This window comes from Rhinoderma darwinii, chromosome 2 (assembly GCF_050947455.1).
Source record: "Rhinoderma darwinii isolate aRhiDar2 chromosome 2, aRhiDar2.hap1, whole genome shotgun sequence".
NCBI classification, from domain to species: Eukaryota; Metazoa; Chordata; class Amphibia; order Anura; family Rhinodermatidae; genus Rhinoderma; species Rhinoderma darwinii.
The window spans coordinates 423,155,180-423,170,664 of record NC_134688.1 but is presented as its reverse complement, the minus strand read 5'-3'; the positions used below and the strand labels follow the sequence as shown (position 1 = coordinate 423,170,664).

Below are 15,485 nucleotides of genomic sequence, written 5' to 3'. Positions count from 1 at the left end.
ATTTCTGAGCAAGATACTTTACTTTCAGCTATTTCCCTTATGTATGTTGCCTGTGAGTGATGATAAAAGTCTTAGTGTTTGCTTCTAGAATATTCTGTTTCCGCTTTGGTAGATACTGCTGAAGTTATTGTATGTCAGTGGCCAAGATTTATCATAGGAGCAGAGGAATTACAGCAGCACTCAGTATCATTTACTTATGCTAGTGGCAGGTGAGTGCATCTGTAAATCTCACCCCCCCCCCCTTCCATAAATCCTCGCCGATTGGACTTAAAGTAAGGTTGCGGGATCTCATGGGAAGAAAGACATGTACTTATTCTTTAAAATGTATGCGCCATTCTTCTTTGACTATATCACTCGCATTGGAGGAAATTGACCTCTCTCTTCCACAAAGTAATTCTAGTTAGTTTTAGAAACTCCTCGGTTCTCGTATCACTTGTCCCTAAATAACCTCACAGCATTTACCTGATGTGTAAGCGGATCATTGACCTAAACCGCCTGGTCCATTAAAGGAGTTATAAATGACTAATCATGGAGAGTGCTGTAGGAAATTCCATTTTGACCATTAAAAGTAGGTCAGGCATTGTAAAATAGATGTATTATATGGTTGGTTGAAGTCTACTTGCCTCTACCTTCTTGGAGCATTTCATGTATCTTACTTTTTCTTTTCTGATTTATATCTCTGCAAATGATTACATCTTGAAATATATTCTCTAATAGGATATTATTCACCAAACTCTCACTTATATATTTCCATATGCTATTGTCTTTTTATTTTTAGGTAGCTCAATTTGGATCATTATCAGTTGTGGTACATTAGGTGACCATTGAAAATGAGTAGTTTATATTGTTAAAGGGGTATTAAAGGGGTATTTACGTTATAGACATTTATGACATATCCACAGGATATACCATAAATGTCTGATAGATGCTATTTCCAGAACGGGGTTCCCCCAATCTCATCCCACTTCATGAAGCGGCCGCTGGCCCCCAAATTTGGGCCGGTAACGCGTGGAGAGGTTGTTGGGGTTATGGAAATAGCCCAGCTCGCTGTGCTACGCTGTTTCCTTAGCTCCGATAACTCACAGAGCATTTCTACTTGGGTTATAAATTGCACTGTTACTTAGAGTTACCCCTCTTCCTATGACTGTCACTTAGTCACAATGGTACTGCCTGTTCTGGAATTATATTCATTAACCAGGGAGATCAATATAGGTCTCTCCTAGACAAGGAAGTAATATATATATATATATATATATATATATATATATATATATATATATATACATATATATATATATATATATATATATATATATATACTGTATATATAATAATAGATAGATAGATAGATAGATAGATAGATAGATAGATAGATAGATAGATAGATAGATAGATAGATAGATAGATAGACTCAGGTTGTGTGAGCCGAAATTTCACACTTTTGGGGTCAATAAAGCACCCTCTTTTTTCACCATAAGCCTTTGTGAGTGCTGCCTATTTACTGCTTTTTGTCTAGAGGGACAGTGGTCAGTTCCCTAAGGCTTGCACCCCCTTTCATTTAAGCCTGAGCTGAGCTATATTCTTGTGTGTCAAAAAGCAAATATGCTGCTGCTTGCTGCTATACTACATTTTTTGAGTATAAGTATTATAAGGCTATTTGTAGATATAGAGAATGGAGAATGTAGATATTTGTAGATATACAGAATGTTATGTGTATATGAATTTAGAGACTTGTGGTAGGAGTGTATGTATATATATATATATATATATATATATATATATATATGTATATGCTATTGCAGGAGGAATAATTGTAGCAGCAGTGTGTCCACGGGGTGCGTAGCAAGAAGCAGGGAGTTTGATGGATGGCTGCAGAGCAGCATGGTGCCCGGGAGGAGTGGGGGAGCAACATTTTGGGCTCATAGAACCATGAAATGCTTCTAATGATTTCATTTTAGCAAAGAAAATGTAGTGCCATGCACTGTATCATACATTATGTGAACTGGATTTAGATATTACATTTTCCAGTATATCCTCAAGCCATGAACTGTACCTCAGAAATGAGAAATTCCCATGATTCTCTAATGCTTTTAAATAGTAACATCAAAATGAACCATTGAGTGTTTACTTAGCAGAAAAAATGCAGATCTTCCAGTACACTAGTCTTTGTGACAGTTTATACTCCACAGGCTCCACACCTCTCATAATAATCCATGCACCATTATTGGACTTTTTACGTTGTTTATGGACGGCAGGAAAAATGAACAAATAAATGAACTCTTCATATAGCGTATTTTATTCAAGCCAAAAACTCGAATAAATTTCACTGAGCACTGGAGTGGTGGGCACTAAATATTGTATTGACACTGTGGCTGTCACTATGGAATCGACACTTAAATGTGGCTGGCATTATTGTATGGGCAATGCTGTTGCGAGGACATGAGAAGGGCCATATGGGCAATAGTCAGTGTTCTCTGCATTGTGTAGTTACTATGCTGACAATATGTGGAAACAAGATTGTATGTGTACTGCTACCTGGCACAATTCAGAGGTGTCAATAGGACTGGGCACCAAGAATAAGACACAGTTTAGTCTAATGGGTAAATATAGAAACTGGTATGGGGATAGATCATTTAAATAGGCAAAGAAGGTCCTAGATTGTCAGTGGAAGAAACATAAATACTATTAAGAAGCAATTTAATTTCACAATGTTCCTAGAACTAGTGGCTTTATAACTTAATTCCCAGTCTATCATTCTGGTTATTGCACAGCTGTCCAAAAATTTACAATGTATGTCCATCTTTACCTGGTTACACATAGAATTAATCTACATGTTAGTACCATTCTGGGTTACAGCTTGTATTATAGAGCAGAGCTGCATTTATACGTCTGCTGACTTCAGAGCTTAAATCTCTAAAAGGTTAACTGCCGGCTCGCTGTGGTGATTTGCATTCTGAGTTGTGTAGTCTTTACACCATGCATTGTACAGCGATCTGATGTAGGAAAAACTAAACTGTCCCACTGCTATATAGGAGCTTAACTAAACTGTTAGGGATGTTTCTAATGACAAGTAGGCTGACTGTTTCCATGATGAACAGTAGACCGTACAGCAGATGGACATACTTTTCAAGCTAGTAGCTATACAGCCAAAGTGGATATGTACTTTTAAGTAAATTGTTAATTGAAAAGTACGTAGAACAAACCCGTCATATCATTAAAATAGCACATTTCCGAAATAATCCCAAAAATGTGAACAATGGATTTAATGACCAGTGGTCGAATGGTACACGATAGTAATATTAAATTGGAGTGTCTAAATTAAAAACATTCCTGGAGTGCAATATAATGAATATTTCTCCACATCTTGAAAGGAGTGTTCCCAACTGAAACCTTTATGGCATATCCACGGGATATGCCATAAATGTCTGATAGATGCAGGTCCCAGCTCTGGTCCCAACCTATTACACATTCATAACATATCCTGTGGATATGCCATAAATGTTGCAGTTGGGAATACCCCTTTAAAAAGTATAACCAATGGGCTCATTACAAGACAGCATAAAAAAAATGCCACCAGCGATATAAATGTGAAAGAGATAATTTGTTATTCGAATACAGCTGATTCCATATTACAGAATACTGGTATAGTAATGGCCAACTTGTAGTTCTTTAACAGAAAAAACCTCCAAACTTTGATATAATATTCTGAAAATACATTGGGCCTGGATGAGCACGAAATGTAATTCCTCTGAAACAAAGATTCATTTTGGAGACCTATGTGTGTTATTACAGTCTGTATATGGAAAAAAAACACAATCGGAAGAAATGCAATTTGCTGCATGAGTTTTTTTCCTTTCTCCGCTTTCTCTTCTTTCCCCCTTTCCCCCCTCCTGGTTCCCGTTGACGCGGTTAATTTATTAGCTTTACAGAAACTGTCTCGCTGGTATTACTTAACATAATTCTTTCTTATTAAGCGAGGAGAGTACATTTGTTAGCTCAGCCCAGACGATGGTATTTTGCCTTTTACATCATCAGCCGTGAAATTCGCTTCTTGATCCTTCGCTCACTGCTGGACCTCATATCTTTGACCCTCGGGGTAAAATGGAGAGTGAAGGAGCTTGCAATGAGTGATACCCTGCTAGAGAGATAGGAAAAAAACCAGAGAGAAACAAGGGAAAAAAAATACTACATATACAACATAAACGAAACTGTAAGCACAGCAGCACGGAGACTCATCTCTATTAATGTGCGCTGTACACTTTATTACTGCATGACTCCCTCCAGCTAATGGCAGGATAGTAAAATGCTTTATAGAAAAACAATTTTTAAAGGGGAGTTGCATATTCTCTTCTCCACTTTTTTTTAGGCACCTACAGTTATTAGCACAAGCTGGCAGTCTGTTTGTTTAATCCTTTAGGTTGGGTTTATATATGGTGTCCATGATCAGAAGAACGTTGCTGAAATTTATTATCAGAACAATAAAACTTCTCCATCGCGGTTTCATGCAGATATTTTTTGCTATGATAGGAACAATTGTTACAAAGAAAATAAATTTGTCTTCCTTTTCTACAAAGAAAATAATTCCAATTCTTTAAAAAAATAAAATAAATCATGGGATAGGTTAGGCTATTTTAACAACTGCGCAATAGCTTCTGTTCGTAATGGAAGTCGTATTGGTGTGCCAGATCAGTCGAACTGACAGTACTTACATTCCTTCTTCCGGAGCTCAGCGGCGGTCCTGACGTCACAGCGCTGTGCACAGCGCATTGGCGTCACAACGCTATTCACTGAGCACAACACCCCGACCCTGGATGGAGTCAGGACCTCCACTGCAGCCAAAGAGGAGGGTAAGTTTAATACCACTGTCTGCTGGAGCTGATAGGTCGAGGTCCGACTCCTGGGACCCCCTCCAATCAACTGTTTTGAAGGGGGTGCAGCACCTGTATGAGCTCTACTTCCCCTTCATTTCGGTCACTTTCTCACACTGAATCGCCGACACGGACGTGTCAGCGATTCACAGTGTGAGCATGTAAGGGAAATAAAAGGGAAGAAGCGCTTGTGGGAGCGCTGCACCCCCTTCAAAACAGTTGATTGGTGGGGGTCCCGGGAGTCGGATCCCGACCCATCAGCTATTGATGGCCTATCCTGAGGATAGGCCATCAATGTTTAGTGTCTGGACAACCCCTTTTAAGTTTACCTTGTGGTAAGCTTAGATACAGAGCCACAGCAGACAGTAATCTTATACTGTATAAGATTACTGTCTGCTGGACCCTGTATCCCAGCCTACCTTAGGCTTAGATACAGGTTCCAACAAACAGTATCACACATGCACTTGGGCCCTGTATCTAAGCCTACCATATGAGTTAGGCTATGTTCACATCAGCGTTGCCCTTCCATTGAGGGGTGCCGTCTGAGGTTTCTGTCGGGTGACCCCTCAACGGAACGGCAAACCATCAGCGAGCTGGGCCCTATATCTAATCTTATCATGTGTGATACTGTCTGCTCAACCACTGTACCTAATCCAATCATCTGTGATACTCTTCTGCTGAGCCACTGTATCTAATCCTATAATGTGGGATACTGTCGGCTGAGCTACTGTATCTAAACTCATCATGTGTGATACCGTCTGCTGAGCCACTGTATCTAATCCTATCATGTGTGTTACTGTCTGCTGAGCCACTGTATCTAATCCTATCACTGTCTGCTGAGCCACTGTATCTAATCCTATCCATAGCTATAGGTTCGTACTGCTATAGATATGCTGTCTCCTATATGCACATATACATACACGCGCACACAGTATTTTGGGGGGGGGGTATATGTATTGGGGCTATTTCCCCTGACATTTTAAGACCTTAGTGTCTCCCCTGGCTACTAGGGCTGCATCGTTGGGTCACTTAGGAGACCCAGTGATACAGCTGAAAGCTGCGGGTCGTCGGCTAGGAGAAGTTTGGAGGGGGCCCAAGAAAAACCATTGCATCGGGGCCCATGAGCTTTTAGCTACGCCCCTGCATAGTCTTATACTGGGGTGTTATCTGCTTGTTTACATCTAAATGTTTTGATGTTTGCAATGATCAAACAAAGAAACTTTAAAAAACAAAAAAAGGTCAAATACATTTTCAGATCAGTGAAATGAATATCAAGATATCATTTTGGCTGAAAAATTGGTATGTTAACCTCTGTTCAGATAGACATTAGGAGTCTCCATTGGGGGGTTACAGCACTTTTGATGGCAAATGCAGCATGCAGTACTTTTCTTACCTTCAAAATGACAAAACATGAAGGGAACCACAACAGACCCCATTATAAGTCAATGAGGTCCATCGGTCACCGTTTTGTTATTCGACTGATCTGCTACAGTGCATTGGCAAATGGTTTAAACAAAAGTAATGTTGTCAGTGTGAACATAACCTTACATTAACCTTTACACATAGAAACAAATTGATAGGGAGTCTAAAGTGACATATGAACCATTTAAAATGATCACTGAGAATAATTTTTATAGAATTACCAAGCCTACAGAGAAATTGGTCTCTTAAAAAGGTTGTATTGGCTTAGAAAAAATCGCTGATTTGTTTTTCCAGAGACAGCTCCACTCTTGTCTACAGGCTGTGTATGGTAGTGCAGCTCAGCCCCATTCCGTTGACAAGTGAATAAGAGTGGTCCTGTTTCTGTAGAAAAACAAAGTAGGCTTTTCTCTCTCTCTCTCTCTCTTTCTCAATCTCTCTCTCTCTCTCTCTCTCTCTCTATATATATATATATATATATATATATATATATATATATATATATATATATATATATATATATATATATATATACACCTCTAATATAGTACTACATAAAAAATCTGAGAAATCAATGGAATCATGTGTAGCTAAAGTTATTAGTCAGATCTCGTCAAAGTCATGTTTCTACCTTCAATACACAGAACAAAGGTAAATAAGAAAAGCTGTGAGCTGGGAAAACACAACTAAAGAAACCCTTACAGATCAAGTATTGGAAAAGCTTAGATGAGAGATAGAAGGCCCAGCCTGCAATTGGGATGAGAAATATCACAAGGCAAAGTGAGACTGACATTATAACAGAAGGAGCCTCTCGGGAGGGAGAGGTGTGAAAAAAATACAGACAAAGCGCATTAACCTGCAAAAAGAAGTCAATCAGACTTTTCTCCAAGGACTGATAATCAGGCTAATAGCCCGGGAAAAACACTTATGAAAGAACCAAATACAAAAATGCACAAAAAACAAACAGGATGTAAGCCAGGGAGCCGCGTAACAGGCAGAAGAGGAATCAGCCATGACCATGAAACCTGATTGAGGATTATAATGCTGTGTCCAGGCATTAGTCTCCCTCCTTCTATGTGCTTAGTGAATGCGTAAATGTGTCAGAGGAAAAGAACTTGATTTAAGAAAGAACAGCTAAACAATATGGTTTTCAAGTTGATCAAGAAGTTAAAGTTATAAAAGCACAAAATACAGTTGCCTTTACAAGCTATGTAACGATAATAGTCTCTTTCATTGTCAAACTGGCCAATCAGGTTACCAAGGCATGCTCCGGAAGGCCCACCTACTGACACGGTAATGGTCCCCTACAATAACAGGGCCCTAAAGAAGTAGACAAACCCCACTAGACCTTAACCCCTTAGTGACCAGCCCATTTTAGGCCCTAATGACCAAGCTATTTTATTCGTTTTTCTATAGTCGCATTCAAAGAGCTATAACGTTCTTATTTTTTCGTCTACATAGCTGTATGAGGACTTGTTTTTTGCGGGATTAGTTGTGCTTTTTAATGGCACCATTTTTGGGTACATATAATTTTTATATTAACTTTTATTAACCTTTTTGGGGGGGATTATAAAAAAAACTGAAATTCCGCCATTGTTCTATGTGTTTTTAAATTGACGCCGTTCACTGTGCGACGTAAATAACATGTTACCTTTATTCTATGGGTCGGTACGATTACGGCGATACCACATATGTTGAGGTTTTTTTATGTTTTACGACTTTTGCACAATAAAAACACTTTTGAACTAAAATTATTTGCTTTTGCATCGTCGCTTTCCAAGAGCCGTAATATTTTTATTTTTCCATCAATGTAGTGATTTTTTGGGCTTGTTTTCTGCGGGACAAGACGTAGTTTTGAATGGTACTGTTTTGGGGTGCATGGGACTTATTGATTCATTTTTATTATGACTTTTTTGGGGGGCAATGGAAAAAAATTGCAATTTCGCCATGGTTTTTTGCGTTTTTTTTTTTACGGTGTTCACTTTGCGGTTTAAATTACATATTAACTTTATTAATGGAGTCATTACGGTCGCGGCGATACCACATATGTGTACTGTTTTTATTTTTTTACACTTTTACTAAATAAAACCACTTTTTATGGAAAAAAATGGTTTTATTTATTTTTTTACTGTACTTTTTATTAATAATATTTATTTCACTTTGATGACTGATTTTATTAGTCCCACTAGGGGACTTTACTGTGCGATATTCCGATCGCTGCTATAATGCTCTGGTATACTTCGTATACTTCGTATACCAGAGCATTATTGCCTGTCAGTGTAAATCTGACAGGCAGGACGTGCCTCCGGCGCGTCCTAACAGGAATATGTCCAGGGCAGACCTGGGGGCTTTTATCAAGCCCCCGGCTGCCATGACACCCCATCGGAGACCCGCGATTTCATTCGCGGGCCGCCGATGGGTGACAGAGGGAGCGCACTCCCTCTGTAAACAAAGTTAAATGCCGCGGTCGCTATTGACGGCGGCATTTAATGGGTTAAACGGCCGCGATCGAAGTAAACTTCGATCGCGGGCATTGGAGCAGGAGCTCAGCTGTCATCAGACAGCAGAGCCCCGGCTCCTGCCTGCACGGGAGACCCGTGCAGGACTTAGACTAGGCTGACGTGAAAAGGCGTCATCCTAGCCTAAAGCCCATTAGTGATCGACGTAAAAAGGCGTATTAGTGGTCACTAAGGGGTTAAACCAAAAGCATTTTGCCGTCAGATAGAGCTATTTGGCACGTTTTCTGTAACTGAAATCTCTAAGTGGCTCAGAAGGAGCTTGGTTACTCTCAGGAGTCCAGCAGACCATTACCTTTGGACATTAGTGAAGGTCTGAGCTCATAGACCCCCACTTTGTGACCTTCTGACATATCAGAAAATCATATAACGCCTTATGCACTAAGCCGAATTACAGATCCATGCGATACAGACCAATAATTCATAGAATTCTATTGGCCCATATTGTACCTTTGTGCCCCTTCTAGTTGAGCTCAGAGACCCCCACTTTGTAACCTCCCGACATGTCAGAAAATCATATTTCACCTTATGCACCCAGCCGTATTAAAGATCCATTATGGAGAAGACCGTCTGAGTTCATGCAGTTCTTTTTCTAATCAGTAAAATGGCATCCAGCGCTCACCAATTGAGGTGATTTTGCAACAATTCGTGCAGCAGAGAACTCCAAGAATTTTGGAATTCGCTCAATCCAAAACTTTTGGTAAATTTTGACCGAATTCATTCTGTATTGAATAAATTTATTCATCTCTATTCATGGTCTTTTGAAATTTCAAGAATGTAACTAATATGCAAACTCCTAAAGCATATGTATTTAGGGCTAGGTAATGTACAACAGAACACCCTCCCATCATTATTTAACAGACAACTAAATAATTATGACATTCCAATGAAAAAAGGGGGTATATAGCTAACTACTTATAAAAATATAACAAATTGTATTGATCATACATATACAACACACAATGTTAAAAATCTGCTTCCTCAGGGGTTGCAGATCATCACAAAACACACATTGGGGTATATACTGGTTGTGCAGGACCACTTTATTGCTGAGATAGGTAAGGCTGGCTTTGAATGAATCAACACGGAACTATTCACTGGCACTTTCTTTTATCCCAATGATAGAAACTCATTAATAGGAATATTTTCCATTGAGTTAATTGGGGTTATATTAGAATCTTACTGATCTATATACAGACGTCCATATATTATGCATATATAATCTTACTAAAGTGATATTAGATTTTTTTTGATCCAGCGTCTCTGGTTTTTCCTGCTATACCATGTTTAAATACTAGAGTCTTTTGCCTTGATGTACTATTTTTTAACATTGTGTGTTGTATATGAATGATCAATAAAATGTGTTATATTTTTATAAGTAGTTAGCTATATACTCTCTTTGTTATTTGGTATATCTATGAATGTAGTATGAAAGTTTACCGTTAGGCACATTTTACAGTTTACGTATAGAACTAAGCTCTATAAACAATTGAGTAAATTTGTAAACACATTGCATTACTTATCTTGTACTGATCCTGAGTGACTTCCTGTATTATAATCAAGAGCTGCATTCACAATTCTGCAGACTTCAAAGACAAGCTATTCCAGAGCTTCCTAATGAGTCTGCACAGATCTTGCTCTGGTGATTTGCATTTGTCTTTACACCAGACACTATACAGTAATCTAATGTGTTGGACAAAACGCTTATTGACTGTTTCCGAAGACAGCCTGCAAAACTGTAACAGCAGCTTTGGACTATAATACAGGCTATAATATTGGATCATTACCAGATAAATAATGCAATGTACTCACAAAGTTACTCAAGTTTTTATATGGCGTTCAAAGATTAAATAACTGTAACATCTTGGTAAGCTGACTATAGGAGTGGATGGTGAACAGGGATGGATTCAACTCTGACAACCTGAAGAATAATTTCACTTTAATAATGCATGTGTGTATGTTTCCTTGGCTCTTTTGCATTACATCCAAGCAGAGGACCCCCTCTATGCCATCCATTTGCCCAAATAGGTTGTGAGACAATCCCTTTATGATATTCCAAAATGTGGCTTTAATTTACAGACATTCATGTGAAAGGCTCATATTTCCTTACTTTTCCCCATCAAGAGCATTTCTTCTGAAATGGCAGTGCTTTTAAATCAGCATCCACACAATTGGCAAATAATACAATAACACAGGCAACCACCGCATGTTCCCAGAGTTCCCTAACAGAAGTCTGTGATTGTTTAGACTGCGAGTGTTGAATTTTCAGAGAAAACCTCTATTATTGATATGGGTTTGAGCTGAAAAATGATAAGTGCAGGATAGATCTTCAGGCTTTGTTCCTTATTTCCTATTCTGTGAAATATAGGTAGTTTGAAAGAAGAAGGAAATATCAAAGACAGAAGTAAAAAAACACTCAACAATGAAGGACTAGTAAAGGGTTTAAAGTGCAGCTGTCCTCTATACACGGTGTAAGCGGGGGCCGGACCATTATTAAAATTATTAATTGAAATGACATAGCAAATTGAGTTGCATAGACACATGTACATACTGATAGAAACACAGTCATGTTAGCTTTGGGGCTTGGTTTAAGCAGATGGGCTAGGGCTTTTTTCGTCCTGACCTATCTGATGCCACATTTACTTGCCTGGCGATTACCACTATAAAGTTGGAAAATATTACCTTTGGTAAACCTACACTAATATATAAGGGATCTGCACAGGTTCTAATTTTCAAATATAGTCTTATTATGGGAATTGCTCTTTCTAAATATGTTTGTTCTGATAATACAGTGGGGCAGCCAGGACAATTCATATTCCCAGTAGAACTCCTATCACCAAACCAACAGACTGTTCGCTGTTTTATGAGTCCCATTCACATATTAATGGATACTATAAATGGCAGTCTAAAGTCTTATGACCCCTAAAACTCTGCATTTGCCATATCAGAATGCTCCGAAATTAGCACCAGTCCCTGCACTGAACACTGGATGAATAATCTCCACATATGACATATTCAGGAATGGGAATACCATATGTGGCCATGCAGGCAAGTGGACTCACCACTACATTAAAAAAATAACAGTGTTCTCTGCTGTCTAGTATAATACATATATTGGACCATGTTCGTTCGCATCCATGTCTTACTGGTGGATCGGCACACTGGGGTAGGGGGGAATTCTCTTTTTCAATTTTGTAGATTCAAATCCGACAATGTGCTGTGGTCACAAAATGATTGGTTCCATTGAATATGAACGACAGATGTAACATATGTTTTTAACCATATAAAAAGTACCCGGCGCTGCCCGGGTATAACGTGTTGGTCTGTCTGTTTGTTTGTTCATTGGATTTGTTCCAAGGTTGCCCAGGAGGCCAATCCATGCCCTCATATTTTCTTGGTTTACGGGGAAATCGCTAGTAGCCCTATATACCCACTATTTATTTAAATTTTAACTTCCTAAATACCTATCAGCTAAACTGGTAGGAAATTGAGTCATAAGTCTGTGACAGAGCCTGTTGATTAACGACATTGGCAGTTTTATTACCAGTTAGCCATAGACTATGGTTGGATCATAATTGAAAACAGCATCATACATTAAAGCCCACTCATTAGCACGCTGAACATGATGTGCTCTATCAGCTTGCTTTCTGGCCTGAGTTTAGGCAGAAGTCTCTGCGCTTCTGAGAGCCACCTGTCTGGTCTGTTGCTGAGAAAGCCAGAGTTTGCTGAGGAGTTTCAGCAGCTTGAGCAGCAGTATGACGCTCTTGATCAGCTTGCAGTTGGGCAAGAGGATTCTCTGCAGCTAGTAATGCAGCTTTAGTCCTGGCCATCAGTAATCTGATTGGTTGCTATGGGTAACTGCTCCCCTGTACCTTCCCACCTAGAATTATTTGTACTACTGCCAGATAAAAACATCTTTACTAAAAGGCTGGGTTCACACGAGCACATTAACGTCCGTAATGGACGGACATATTTCGGCCGGAAGTCCCGGACCGAACTCAGTGCAGGGAGCCGGGCTCCTAGCATCATAGTTATGTACGATGCTAGGAGTCCCTGCCTCTCTGCAGGACAACTGTCCCGTACTGTAATCATGTTTTCAGTATGGGACAGTAGATCCACGGAGAGGCAGGGACTCCTAGCGTCGTACATAACTACGATGCTAGGAGTCCGGGACTTCCGGCCGAAATACGTCCGTCCATTACAGACGTTAATGTGCTCGTGTAAACCCAGCCTAAGAGCGAATGTCTGTATTCCCTTTTATAGTATTGGATTGTGATCATGTGATAATGGCTGATAACAGAGAACAGCAGCAATGTCTGGACTTTACATAAACCTTCCTGAACACCTGATATACTACCTATGTGCCAAATTTGGTGTCTAAAGAACATGCAACAGACAACAGAAATTCATTTATATATATATATATATATATATATATATATATATATATATATATATATATAGATTAGCTTATTAGCTAGAAGCTCATATCTGTTTTACCATGGAGAGCCTGATGATGGTTGTAGTACTTCAGCAGCAGAGAGTCACAGGTTGGCATCTCTTACCTTGAAGGCTTACTTCTAGAAATGCTTTAACATTCTGGCTCATTTAGCCCGGAACTTATTATGAGAGAAAATAATAACACTCTCATTTCTGACACTCCCTTGTAGTGAAGCAGATGAGCAAGTCTGTGAGAGGAGGGGAGAAATAAGATGAAATGTTGATAAACACTAGCGAACAAGTGAAAATGATTAGGGAAGATTCAGTAAATTTGGAAGAAAGGTCAGAATAGATGATGAATACATTTATTAATTACCGTGCTAGTACAGGAGAATAGTGGTGAAGAAGAATGTTCATCAGTAAAATGGATTTCTGAATTTGCAGAGGTGAATCATTCATTAAGGCAAAGCTTGTAGTGCAATCTTCTTATGTACTGCACGCTCCTTACATTATCTGTTCAGTAGTGGATAAGATTTCTTGGCACAAGTGATAATATGCGAGTTCTTTCTATGACCAATTAGTCTTGAAATGGCATTTAGAAACATAACTTTACTTTGATCATAGCTCAGAATTTTCTGGCTCGTTACACCTTTGATAAAACAGTGTATCAGTGTGTTTTTGGTGCAACTTTCTAATTACTTTGTGTTAAATATTATTTTTCAGATACAGCTGCTTTGTATCCTGAATATACAGCAGCTGTATCTTGTGCTGAGACCTGAATCCGTCAGGTCAGTGGGACTGACGGGTTCAGGGACAGTGGTTTCTGCGTGGCTCTGACACGCAGGATCCACCTGTTATCGATCATATCTAAGTTATGAACTTAGATGTGATCGATAACAGCTTGATCCTGTGTGTCAGAGACACGCTGACACTGAACCCGTCAGTTCCGTGGACCTGACGGATTCAGGTCTTAGCGCACGATACAGCTGCTTTGCATACAAAATACAAAACAGCTGTATCACAAAAAGTTACAATTATTTTTTATGAAAAGTATTTTGAAAGTTGCACCAAACACACTGATAGACATTTTTATTTAAACAAAAAATTATTTTAAAGATGTACACAGCCTTTAAGACAAAATGTAGCCATTTTGAAAACTGAGTTTACACATACTTCTGTCATTCACTTCCCATCCTCTTACAGGTACATGAACTTTCTAAATTTATCCAGGTATCACTATGCAGCTGTTCCAGAATTATACGCAAATTTTCAATTTAATATATACTGTACCTACTATTCTTCAGTTTCAGTATATATTTAGTATATATTCAGATCTGACAACCATCAAACAAGACGAGGTTAAAATAATTAAATGTGGCTTGCCATACATGTTAAAGACTAATATTGACAACCAAACATGTTGCTAAGCAGTGAATGTATAGTATTTTTCTTTCATAATCTACTTACTATGGATATAGATCTTTTGGGAATAGATTATATAGTCCTTCTGTTTCTAGCAGGCAGATGTTTTCCATATGCTCTCTAAAAAAAAATTATGCATGGTAAAAAAAAGGATTGCATCCTCATAGGAATATACCCTTAGAGTGTCAAAAATCTTGTGGTCCAGGTTTAAACAAAGTGTCTTGAATTGGTGGAGTTGTCCTTTAAAACTCCATGTGCATTGATGACAAAGTTCCACGGAACAGGAATGTAATGGTGCGTTTGTTTTCTTCCACTGGGCAATTGGATGGTGGAAAAAAATGTCCATTATTTTACTCTTGTAAATAGAAATATAACATTTACAAAAATAAAAATTTAAGTCAGGGAAATATATTCACACCATATTCAGGATCATACCATATTTTTCCCTGACTTATGCGATAACCAAAATATTACCATGAATATGCATAATGTAATGCATATGTGTTGATTTTTTATGTGGCCATAACAACTAAGGACAATGTCATATAGTTATTACGTGAGAGGTCTTATATACCTTCAGATTTGGAGATGAGAGATGCTTGATCCATCTTATATTGACATGTTCACCACCATCGACATTGATCCCTTCAGTTTTTGTTAAGTTGCAGCCACTGGAAATAGATTTTTCTCTTTTGCCTTGATTGGGGTCATGTCTAAAGGAACTTTCTTTTCATCCTTCAGGCGCAGCAGGCGAAAGTAAAAGAATACTCATTTCATTTTTAAGAAACTGCCCTGGAACAAGTTGAAAATAGTTTTCTCT

The 15,485-nt window shown here is 38.6% G+C and overlaps 1 protein-coding gene across 1 annotated transcript in view; it reads left to right on the top strand.

Annotated features, from left to right (window-relative positions):
* SEZ6 (seizure related 6 homolog) overlaps positions 1 to 15,485 on the top strand; it is a 579,683-nt gene that overhangs the window by 250,946 nt on the left and 313,252 nt on the right. The gene's annotated exons all lie outside the window — the stretch shown is intronic.